This window comes from Anabrus simplex, chromosome 3 (assembly GCF_040414725.1).
Source record: "Anabrus simplex isolate iqAnaSimp1 chromosome 3, ASM4041472v1, whole genome shotgun sequence".
NCBI lineage: Eukaryota > Metazoa > Arthropoda > Insecta > Orthoptera > Tettigoniidae > Anabrus > Anabrus simplex.
Genome location: NC_090267.1, coordinates 292,008,558 through 292,021,157, shown reverse-complemented (window position 1 = coordinate 292,021,157; position 12,600 = coordinate 292,008,558). Strand labels below are relative to the sequence as shown.

The window sequence follows — 12,600 nt, the reverse complement described above, 5'->3', positions numbered from 1 at the left end:
ATTGGGAGATCTGTCTCCTTGACTATTGAGTGAATGGAGAGGTAATGCTCAAGTGAATTTGTAAATTTGGGAGCTCTAAGCTCAGATTGTTAATTGGCAATTTGTTGATTATTCTGATTTTTCCTATATTGTACCTAAACTAACGAGCTAGTTCTGTAACTGAAATTTTGTTTTCACTAAGTGATTTGTTTGTTAAAATTTAACATCTTAAAAGAAATGAAAAATAGTGGAGAAAAGAAATATAGCTCTAATTTTAAAGTTTTAAATTAATCTTCTAATTGTCTAACGTCGACACATTCATGCCCACACCTTATTTAACCTCTGTGATCCACAAAAACACAGTAATAATAATAATAATAATAATAATAATAATAATAATAATAATAAATTGTACAGCTGAAACTAGCAAGAGAGAAGCCAATTACACTAGGTGAGAGAAGATGGTTGCTGCTTTTAGCAGGACACGTGCTTTGTACAAGAGGAAAGTCATCTCAAGGCGTGCTAAACTAAGACACTACAACACAGTGATTAAAACAGAGTGAATGGATGCTATTGAATTCTTCCGAATGACAGGAATGTCGGGACTAAGGGAAGCAGAGAAATTTGAGAGAGATATCCTCTGCAAGGTAATCGATCTGAAAATCGTGGATGGCCAGTATAGTTTACGAAGAAGGGGAGAATTATAGCAGGAAAGTGAAAAACTGATTGAGTCAGTGAAGGAAAGAAGACTTAAATTTTATGGACATTGTTTAGAATAGACGAGAAGAGGCTGATAAAACAGATTTTAAAACACTTGTCAGCAGATCAGAAGTTTCTGACAAATGGTTCAGGGAGGTAAAAAAAGATCTTGAGCAGTCTGGATTAAATCAGGAAGACATCCTAAACCAAACAAAGTATAGATTGACAGCTTCAGAGGCTTCCATGACAAACAGGAAGTGAATGGGGGGTGGACACAGAAAAGAAGACAGGCTGCCAGGAAAAAGAATACAAACATTTTGGGCTGCAAAGAGGGCTTCCAGTAGCGTGTGATTGTTGCTTAACATGATCTAAAATGTCCTTAAACAAATATATAACAATAAGAATAATTAACAACAACAGAGCGAAAAGTGATACTCCCAGGTGGCAGGTGGGGAGTCCTCAACAGCTTGCCAGTGAACTTGAGTAAAATAAAATATCTCAAGCAGACCAGACATACACAAAGTCCTTAACCCATTCCGGTCTGAGTCTGAATATCCCCAACAAAGGTTCTGGATTGGGCAGTTACAAGGGTTTAAAAAAATGATATCCCTGTACCTATAGGAGATATTTGCAGTGTTCTTTTTTTTCTTTGTGCTTATTTAAGCATCTAGTAATGAAAAATGTTTGTTTTTCATCAGCTAGCACTTGAGATTTAAAAATTGTTTATGTATTATACCATGTTTTGTGAATTTTAAAAAATCTGGTAGTCTACTAAGTAAGTACAGTTTTCTAAAATATTATTATATTTGATACAAACCACATAAAACACACAAAAATTGTCTTCTTCAGCTCGTACACATGGAAAAATGTTGCAATGTTTGGGTTGGGAAGAATTGAGGGAAAGAAGAAGAGCTGCTCGACTAAGTGGTATGTTCCAAGCTGTCAGCGGAGAGATGGCGTGGAATGACATTAGTAGACGAATAAGTTTGAAAGGCGTTTATAAAAGTAGGAAAGATCACAGTATGAAGATAAAGTTGGAATTCAAGAGGTCAAACTGGGGCAAATATTCATTTATAGGAAGGGGAGTTAGGGATTGGAATAACTTACCAAGGGAGATGTTCAATAAATTTCCAATTTCTTTGAAATCATTTCGGAAAAGGCTAGGAAAGCAACAGGTAGGGAATCTGCCACCTGGGCGACTGCCCTAAATGCAGATCAGTATTGATTGATTGATTGAACATCCTCATAGTCACATCTGTAGCTAATTTTTTGAGTCTTCACTGAAACGATGGCTATTGTTATGTATCTTATTATCTATCTTAGCCCGCTGTCACACAGGGCATCGAACGATCAAGAGCGACCAACTGTCATCGAGTACTAACGACTAAATTCATTTACCTTGTCACACTGCTCATCGATCGAGGGGGATCGACTGCACGGAAACAGCTGATACTCCGGCCCAGTACCGTACAGGCTACAGATGTATTCATATTCACGAGAGAAAAAGAATGTTGTGAAAGCGATAATTCGGGTGGAAATAGGATTCTAACCTATGAATATATTAGGAGAAAGGAAAGAACCAGACGATCGCAGTGGACAAGGTAAAGAGCCATGGAGAATTGCACCAAAGTGTGCCTTCGTTGTGGAATGACGAAGAAAAATTCAGGAACTAGTACCGAATGCCCATCAATAATTACGGTATAAGAAATTAGAGGAAAAAATGAAGTCAATAATAAACATCATGCAAACAAATTACAGGAAAAGTATAAGTTCTAAGGAAAGGCTGACACTATCGTTAAATTCAATATTCACAACGATTTTTTTTAGGTTTAAAGTCAGAAGTGATGTTCACCTCCGAAACAACTACTGTATGTCCGTGGCAAAATATATCAAATAAAAGATTAGTGGCAGGTACATTTCTTTGCATTCTACAGGATTCTAATAAAGTATTGATAAAAAGGACTGAAAACTGTTATGTACATCAATTTGAATTCATAATTTGAAGGTGCTACAATCAACAGTGAAAATATATTTATTTATATTTATTTAGGCCTACAGGTTTCTGGACATTGGTGACTCATACAGATTTAGGATTGCTCACAATACATCAGTGGATTTGTTCCTATTATATGTGATGCCATTCATAGAGCACTACAGCCAGAATTCTTGACAGGGTGAAAATTCCAACGAAAGCCTCACAACAGTGGCTCATTGTACTTCAAATATAAGACTAATACCATTTATACTTATTTGTTTTAATGATGCTGGATCTTGGGGCATAATTACTGTCTTTTCAAATTATATTTTGAGGTGTTTATTAGATGGAGGTTAACAGCTTTTTTTTTCCTTTTTTTTTTTCATACCACTTGGTGAGATCCCACCTACCGAAATAATACACATATCAAGAAATGCTTCCAGTCAAAATTTACATTACCTAATGTAGAAATAGTGTGTCAAGTTTCATTACAATCCTGTAAATAATTTTGAAAGAAAGAAAAATGCACATATGCTCTGAATATTGTGAAAATGAGAAAAGCAATGGAGTTCCTTACACTGTTTCTCTCCCTCATGATCCTCTGCAAATCTCTTGTTGCCTCTCCTCTTCTTTGTTATTGTGCCATGTTCAGAATAGTATCATATTGCTTTCATGACAAGCATGTTGCTGAATTTCTGTAGGCCTACTGTGTTTTGTGCAAAGAATCCAGGTCCATATCCAAACTTTGCAAGAATGACAATTTATATCATTGAAGACTACAACAGCTTCAAAAGCAGCTAATTTTACCAAATGGCCGTGAAGAAAGGTTGTCTCTTTAGGGTTCTGTGTATTCACATATGTTTACATTTCTTGAGGAGTTCAGGTAAGGCTAGTGCTCTGTACACTAGCTTAATAACTATAGGAAAAGCTTGTGGAATATTGTTCTAATAAGTACGTTGGCAGTGTAATAGACTGATACTTGTCACAACTACATGTAAATTACACACAAGGTCTTGTTTATTACCCTCATCACTAAGCATAAAGTACTGTCTCCCCAAACTTTGCACTGGCAAGCTGATCTAATTGCTCACTTGGCAATAATAAACCAATTAATATAAATCCTGCACTTCCATCCAAGTTACTGGTAAACTCCTTGGTACAGAGTAACAACTTTTTCTGCAAAGGTCTGGTAGGACTCTTTCTTACCTCAATGTTGATTTTGCCTTTCTGTGTATTGTTCATATGTAACTTCTTTACTGATATGAACACAACCAAGCCTATTTATCCATCCTGAAATACTTTCCTTATGAATCAGTTCAAGGAAAATGAAAACTTTGCCTTCAATTTCACCAAAAATGAGAACCAAACACTGCAAAAAATAATAGGTGCTAATAACAAGCACCTTGCCTTCTAGTTTTAGAAGTGAAGAGTATGCTTTCTAACAACTAAATACTATTGCCATCTACAGTAAAATGTTATTTAGGCCTGTTGCTCAGGTGGTAAGTGATTTAATTTTGCTATATCTTACATTGCCTGTCAAAACTGTTTGTAAATACCGATTATATAAATTAATGTTTGACAGAGTAGGGTGTATGGGTCTTGTGAGATCTTGGATTGACTTACAGGTTAATTAATCTACTCAACCTTTTATTACAAGCATGTAACTGTCATATGAATATATTTTTTATAAATAATGTACATGTTCTGCCATCATATCCCCTTAATATCACATCACACAAAATACAGTATGTTGTGGATTAAAATCTACAGAACTTTGGTAGAAACACCTGTCAAAATAGTTACAAATGAATTTTTCATCTTTGTTTTTCATTGTTTATATGGATCTACAGCACAAGAAATAAAATAATCGGTCTACCTTGATGCCCTCTGTAGGCCTATATGTTATTAATAAATTATAAGTACGGTAACAGACATGAAAGTAGTGATTGCTGGTGCAGACAGGTATTTATAAAAAATATATTCATATGACAGTACTTGGAATGAGGAGATAAAGGCTACCTAAGTTACAAAGGTATAAGGTGGCAGGGAGGGATTCTGTCAGGTATAACTGTAGTAAGAATTTTGTCCTATGCAAACAACTTGGTCTATTGAAACTGTGCAATCTAATATCTTGCAACTTCAAAAAGGATACAATGAATATGACATGAAACTAAAGTGATGGCAGTAGGGAAGACACCTAAAATAGAGCTGAATGTCAGGTTGAGAATACAAAACTGGAACAGGTAGATAATTTCAAATAGGTATTTAGGATGTGTATTCTCCTAGGATGGCAGTGTAGTAAGCAACATTGAATACAGATGCAGTAAACCCAATGCAATGAGCTTGCAGTTGTGATCAACAGTATTCTGTAAGAAGGCAGTCAGCTCCTGGACAAAACTACTCATGTCTTTACACTGGTCTGCTTTCAGACCACCTGTGCTGTACAAACCTAGTGCAATGAGTTTGCAGTTGCGATCAACAGTATACCGTAAGAAGGAAGTCAGCTCTTGGACAGAACTATCAATACACCAGTCTGGTTTCAGACCACCTGTGCTGTACAACTGCTTACTACATACACACAGAAAGGACCTACTACATGTATTTCAAAATACTCCTTCCTTGTAAACCATACATGTTCTACCACATAAAATATACAAATTAAGATGTTATAATAATGCTAATAATTAATAAAAATTGGAGTTAAGGTTCTTTCCCATCAGGTGCTAATACACATAATTCACTGAGGATTCCAATAAATATTGATAGATAAGTATAACAAAAACTGATTTAATTTAAAAAGTAGAACATTTCTCAAGAACATACATTTTATTAGATTCTTTCTTGGTCTAACACTGTATACAACAGTTCCTGAATTTTAACTTTGAAAACCCTTCGACCTAGTACACTCATTCTTTCCATGTCATCATGAAGACACTAAAAATAACATTGATTACATTTTCTTTTCAGTTTTCAGTATCTTTTCTAAATATTCACTTAACACATCACTGTCACTTTCACATTTCTGTTTCTTTTATTTTTAACTGCTGGCAGAGCTGTTTGTAGAAGCAGAAGCCACTGGACTGGAAGTTGAAGTCCCTTCAGTAATTTCTGAACTGTAGGAGTTTGACCCATCCAACACAAATTATTTCTGCTTCCTCCTCCTCTATTTCAGCTTGGTGAAAAGGCTCTCATACACCAGGTGCCACTTCCATAGATGTGTTTGTTATAGAACTGAAAAAATGAACAACATATTAATGCAATTCTTCTAAATTGGAGCTACATTTTAGTCTGGACACAAGCCTTTTGTTTAAGAAATTGTTACTTTCAATAATTATTTTAGTAAGATGATTGTTAGGTTAGATTATATTATATTACTTTCAGGTATATCTGATAAATTAATGAACAGATGGGTGGAACTTATGGCCTACAGACTGAATCTTCCCCTCACTCTTTCACAACTAGAACACTGGTCTGTAGTGTAGGCCTACTTTTAAAAATAAATATTACAGAATTGTACCTTCTTCCAGCAATGAAGAGTTCCAGAAAGTTGAGGGCATTGAAGTAGACCCATTTTATGTTTTCTGTACAGCAGAACCTGGGAGGAGAGGGAGGATGTTATCTCTCCAAGTTCGATATCCAGCCCTCAGAATTTGCCATGTTTTGGCACAACTTTTTCCTGAAACAATGAATCAGAATATTGTGACAAAGAAAATATACATGTAGTAGGTCTACTTACGGCATACGCCTACACTTATTTGTCATTAAAGCAAACAATGGTAGGCCTATTCATTTCATTAGGTACGAGATGGAGGTTAGGAAAGCACTGCTTATGTTTTCCAAACATTTCTTCAATTAAGTTACAAGAATGATAATTACTACTTCTCCTAGTGTAACCCTTTTTACCAATCTATTCCGTATAGTATATGTTATCAATAAATAATCTAAGATAACACTATTCATAAGATCATCGTAATAAATCTAATTACTTACCAGTTTTTGTCCCAATTCTCCACGCTATAGAATACCATACAAAATTCACGGTCTCCCTATTACTATATCCAGGGAGTCTAGGATTACACACCACTTAGATTTCATACACTAAGCAAATTAATGTTTCGATTTCATCAACAGATGACTATGTTGCGTCCGCCATTATCGAACGACTGCGACTGAAAAACGGACACGTTTGTTTTTACAAACCAGTCTATCTTCATCGCTCGTAGTTGATCGCTGACGATCGATGCTGTGTGACTGGTGCCACTGCCCTCTGTAGGTTTGTTTTCTTAGTCGGTTGATCGCAGTCATTCGATCGAGCCTGTGTGACAGCCCCCTTACTGTGTACGTGTTTAGAACATGAATATATGAGTATGAATATACTGCTTTCAAACCTAAAACAAGCCTCGGATGGAAGAATAAATTAAATACCAGACATGACAGTTCTTCTCGTACCGTCCGAATTTATGATGGTCGAAAGCCTGATGCTCGTCGGAGATACCAGAAGACACAAACCCCTCCCAAGAAAGAGCGACTGAAAATTGGTACACTCAGTATCCTTACTCTCACCAACAAATATGAAGAACTTGTGGACCTTATGGAGAGGCGTAAGCGCAAGGTATTGGGGTTGAGTGAGACAAAATGGAAAGGATATGAGAAGAAGCCGTTCAGAAATGGATATGTGCTGTACTGGAGTGGGAACAATGATGAATCCAAAAATGGAGTTGGCTTCCTCCTTCATAAAGATATAGACACACAGACAGATGTCAAATATGTGAGTGATAGGATCATCCAGATGATCTAAGTCTTGGTAATGCACATCAAACTCTCCTGCAAGTATATGCACCGGAGACAGGATGTACCACAGAAGAGAAAGAGCAATTCCTTATTGAACTTGAGGAACAAATAACAGAGGAGAACACAATCATTATGGATGATCTGAATGCCCAAGTTGGTAAAGAAAGACTAGACTGTGAAAACATCATTGGCCACCATGTCTATGGTAACAGAAACTCTGATTGATTTCTGTGTGCGAAACAACTTAATCATCCAGAACACATGGTATCAGAAGAGGGACAGCCATAAAATAACGAGATACAGCTGGGATGGAAAGCTCAAGACTATGATCGACTTCATCACCGATAGAAAAGCGGGTCAGTATGTTACAGTTGTTAGTCATACCCAGCAAGTGCCTAGATAGCGACCGTCGGCTATTAATCGCTTACCTAAAAGATGTCCATGTGCCCAAAATTAAACAAAAGAAAATGCCAAAGATTAAGACATGGCTGTTGAAAGACATGGAGAAGAAAGGAAACTATGAAGCAAGGATAACAGCTAAATTACCCAAAACTGAGAAAGGGGCAGTAGAAGAAGAATGGTCCTTATTCAAAGAAACCCTTGTAAAAGAAGCCACGGAAATTTGTGGAAGAACAAGTGCCACACCAAAAGAGAAGGAAACACCTTGGTGGAATGACCGAGTGAAGACAGCAGTAAAAGATAGAAATATACTGAAAAGAAAATTAGACCTTGAAAAACAGAAAACAGATGATAGACGAAATGAATTAGAAATTGAACATCTAGCACAGGAATACCGGAAAACGAAACTGGCTGTAAAAAAGACTGATCCAGGAAGAAAAGGAAAAGTGCTGGGATTACTTTACTACAAGGATAGAGGAAGACTGTCAAGGAAGTAGGAAACTACTATACAAAATAGTAAACAGTAAAAGAAATTAAAATATAAACATCCTTGCACTGGAAACAGATGATGGTAGCTTAATACAAGCAGAGGAAGGGATCAGGGACGAAATGAAGAAGTACTTCAACATGCTGTTAAATGGAGATGGGGGCAACACCACCACCAATGATTATAGTGTAGATGAAGCCAAAAGCAACAAATACCCATTAACATGGCTTGAGGTAGAAACAGCACTAAAGAGCATGCAAAATGGGAAGTCCCCAGGCTTTGATGATCTCAGCTCAGACATGATAAAGGCAGCTGGAATACCAGGCTTCAATTGGCTATATAGAGTGTTATCAGTGATTTAGGAAAGTAACAAAATTTCAGAAGATTGGAGTAAAGGAGTCATCATCCCGCTGTTCAAAAAGGGCAACCGATGGAAATGTGGAAATTACAGAGGCATCACGCTGTTGTCACACTCACTGAAGCTGCTGGAAAAGATCATAGAAACAAGACTTAGGAAGATAGTGGAACCTTTGCTTGTGGAAGAACAACATGGGTTCAGGAAAGATCGAAGTACTGTGGATCTTATCTTTGCAGTAAAGATGCTGACAGAAAAGTATTGGGAATATGGAAGAAATCTTGTGATTGCATTTGTGGACATTGAAAAAGCATATGATAGTGTTCCTCGAAACAAGATATGGGAATGTCTGGACGACCTAAAGGTGCCAAAGTACTTACTTGACAAAGTCAAGATGCTATACCAGAAGTGCTACAGCTGTGTCCAGATAGGCAGCGGACGATCAGAATGGTTTGAAACAAAGAGAGGTGTCCAACAAGGAAGAGATCTGTCACCACTCCTGTTCGTAATAGTAATGGACAAGGTCATCAAATCTATCAAGAAAATGGACAGTGAACCAAACACGCTGGTATTTGCTGATGATGTGCTTTTATGGGGAGAGACAGAAGCTGAAGTTCAGAAGAAACTTAACGAATGGTACAACACATTCAAAAATTTTGGACTGAAGATGAGCAAAACAATGACAGTGGGAATAACCATCAACAGGGAAAGAACAAGCTCAAATATATTTCTGGAAGGAGCAAAAATCGAATCAGCTTCCCACTTCAAGTACCTCGGAAGCACAGTATCGAAAGACAACACTGTTAGGCAGGAAATACTCAGCAGGACACAGAAAGCATCGAACTTCTACAGTCAAGTCAGGAATCTCCTCTGGGACTACAAAATACCACAGAAACCGAAAACAATCGTGTACCACACTTATTTCGTACCAATCCTCACGTATGGTTTAGAGACATGTACCCTACTAAACGAAGACTTCAGTAGAATCCAAGCAACTGAAATGAGATTCATTAGAACTATGAACCAAACAACCAGAAAGGACAAGATCAGAAATGAAGTGAATAGGAAAGTAGCTGGTATTGAGGTTCCTATTATCAGTGTCATAAAGAAACGCAGACTTCAGTGGTATGGGCACGTAATGAGAATGAATAGGGGAAGACTTGCCAGAAAATATTTCGACCTTAATCTCGTAGGAAGAAGACCACATGGAAGACCAAGAAAACGTTGGATAGAGACTGTAAGATCAGATGTGGAGGAGAAAGGATACAAATGGGAGGATGTACTGGATCAGAAGATGTATGAAGACAGAAGGAGATGGCGAGCGCTTGTACACCACACCCGGGAAACTGGAGTTGGGAAATGATGATTATTATATTTACCCTATTTTGATCATGTAAAATGTTCATTTCAATTTTTAAAAAATAATTATAATAATAATTGTTCAGTAATAATAGTAATAACAATAATGAAAATGGGAGCTCTTATGAAATTTTGTTTATATATTTTTATGTGACGATAGTGGCTCGGAAGGTGATGTTAGTAAAGATACTCAGAGTGAAGATGATATTGAAGTTAATTGTAATTCTATGCACAAATGGAAATATTATTGGCATTTGAATGTGAATTCGAAACAACTTTTTACATTTCATTATGACTGGAATTCGTTTGACAGGCTACCGCCATGTTCCCATGCATATCATATTTGTGTGAATACGTAAGAATATCTACAGATTAGTAAAGTTTTCTGGTTTTTCTAGATATGAGGGATTATGACTACATAAAATATTGAAAATATAACTTTCATTAAGCACTTGTTTGCCGCAAGAGGCCATGTTTTACACTACATTGAGTGACAGCATCTACTAATGCACACTTGTTGAAAATATTGTATATTCTCTATTTTAGACAGATAATACTGCCATCTGTTGAAATACTCTCATAACTAATGCAGTAAAAGTCCATTACAGTGAGATTTCATAACGGCAAAAAATTTACTCTCTATAGCGGATTGCTGTTATATCCGATTTTTCGTAAACGTCGAGGTGAAAACCCCACGCACATTAAAATCTGTATGAAATGGCAATCAGTTGTTCAAAAATTGTTTTTTCACAGATTTCCATACTAGGGCTTGCCCATTAGTTATTTTTCTAATTCTGTGACAATGTGAATACGTATGTTCAATTTCATTCTGAAATATTGTAGTAGTATCACTCCAGTGGCTTCTGTGGCAAACATTTCAGTTTTCTTATTCAAACAGCATTATCTAACCTAACTTAACCTATATATTTCAAGTGCCAGTAGAGTAAAGATAAACTTTTGTTATAAATTTACATGGGATTAGCCTTTCCAAAATTTAACCAGACACGAGAAAATACAGTGAAACTGCGCCCTTATTGCATCCAATAACGGCAGCAATATAATCTTCCAACTGCTCAGATGATAATCACAAAGTTTACACAAGGAGTAATTTTAATACCACCTATTCAGTACAATTTATTCCACTCTTGTGTGGTCAAATACATATAGAAATTACCAGAATTTTTGAAGGTACATGTTTCGCCCACTATTTATTGGGCATCATCAGCCTCGTTCAATCTTAAAACACACACTGGTCTGAGGAATCTTAATTTACATAAAACATATTGATGAACACTTACAGGTGTTGATACTGTGGTTGCATAAAGATTACAGCACAAAAAATATTGAATTAAATAGATACATATACTAAAATCACTTTGAAAAATTAAAACATTCGTCTAAAAGTAATTGTCACACATTGTTTTTAAAAATAATCCATGTCTGACACTGAAATGGATCTTTTTGATAAAAAGCTTGAACAATATATATCATGCCTGGAGAATAGATTATGAAAACCAAGGCTTCACAGGATAAGATCAATACAGTTAAAAGATATAGTATTTGATGAGGTTGAAGTCTAATATTTAAAATTAGGATGAAAATACGTGGTCGAGTTGGAGGCGGTATAGATTAAGACATCTTGGAATGTTAGATAAAAATTGTAGTATGTCAAGAAGTGCTAAAAAACATGGAAGAATTTGTCGGAAACGCTGCTAAATTTATCCAAATAAAGGAAGGTAGGTCAAATGACAATTTCGTGTAACCGGAAAATGCCTCATGTAGACATGGATGCCCGTAGTAAACAATGTTGTCATTCTGGAATGAAACAGAAGCGAACTTGACGGCGGGTGATTAGGTCGAGAGTATATCACTGAAAACTATATGTTGAATAATGTGTACTTACTCATTCTCAAGATGTAATGTACGTCCTAGTGTATCTGCAGTGTTAGTCTGTTTGAAGTTCCTACTTCTAGTATTGTATTGATACGGTAGATGTGCTGGGGAATGCTGAGGGGTAGAGGGGGTAACGGTAGGTGGAGCTTCACGTGGTGTTGTAATTATAGGAGGGGCGTTATTTGAAGGAGCAAGTATGGGGTCGGTATTTAGCGAAATAGAGGGCGTTTTTAATTCTAAGGATTTAAATAACTTGGGCGTTAAAATATGTAGCACACTTCTGACTTCCGTGTCGTCATTAAGATTACGATCTTTATTGTATGTCCTGTCCAAGAAAACGTAAATACTCTCTAATTCATTCAAAAGTTTACCTTTGCCCGTACTCCTGATTATTGTGAGATCTTTTTTTATTGAAGTGAAATGGTGTCCAGTTTCCTTCATGTGGGTGCTCATTGCCGAGTATTTATTATGTTTTTCGGCATTGAAATGTTCCATGTACCTTATATAAAAGCTTCGTCCAGTCTGTCCAACATATGGTTTTCCACACTGAGAACATGTCAATCTGTGAACTCCTGAACCTGAATATCTATTATTGTCGTAATTAATCTTATTATGATTAAAAAATATGTTTTGAGTTGTGTTAATTGTTCGAAAGGCTATGTT

General features: G+C 36.4%; 1 protein-coding gene and 1 long non-coding RNA gene across 3 annotated transcripts in view; one reads left to right on the top strand and one right to left on the bottom strand.

Annotated features, from left to right (window-relative positions):
- Positions 1-12,600, top strand: part of LOC136866278 (oxysterol-binding protein-related protein 6) — a 398,272-nt gene that overhangs the window by 226,686 nt on the left and 158,986 nt on the right. The window lies entirely within an intron of this gene.
- Positions 5,497-6,777, bottom strand: LOC136867244 (uncharacterized). Its single transcript, XR_010859648.2, has 3 exons — positions 6,644-6,777; positions 6,171-6,329; positions 5,497-5,884 (listed from the first exon to the last, which is right to left on the bottom strand). It is a non-coding gene; the product is annotated as an uncharacterized lncRNA (long non-coding RNA).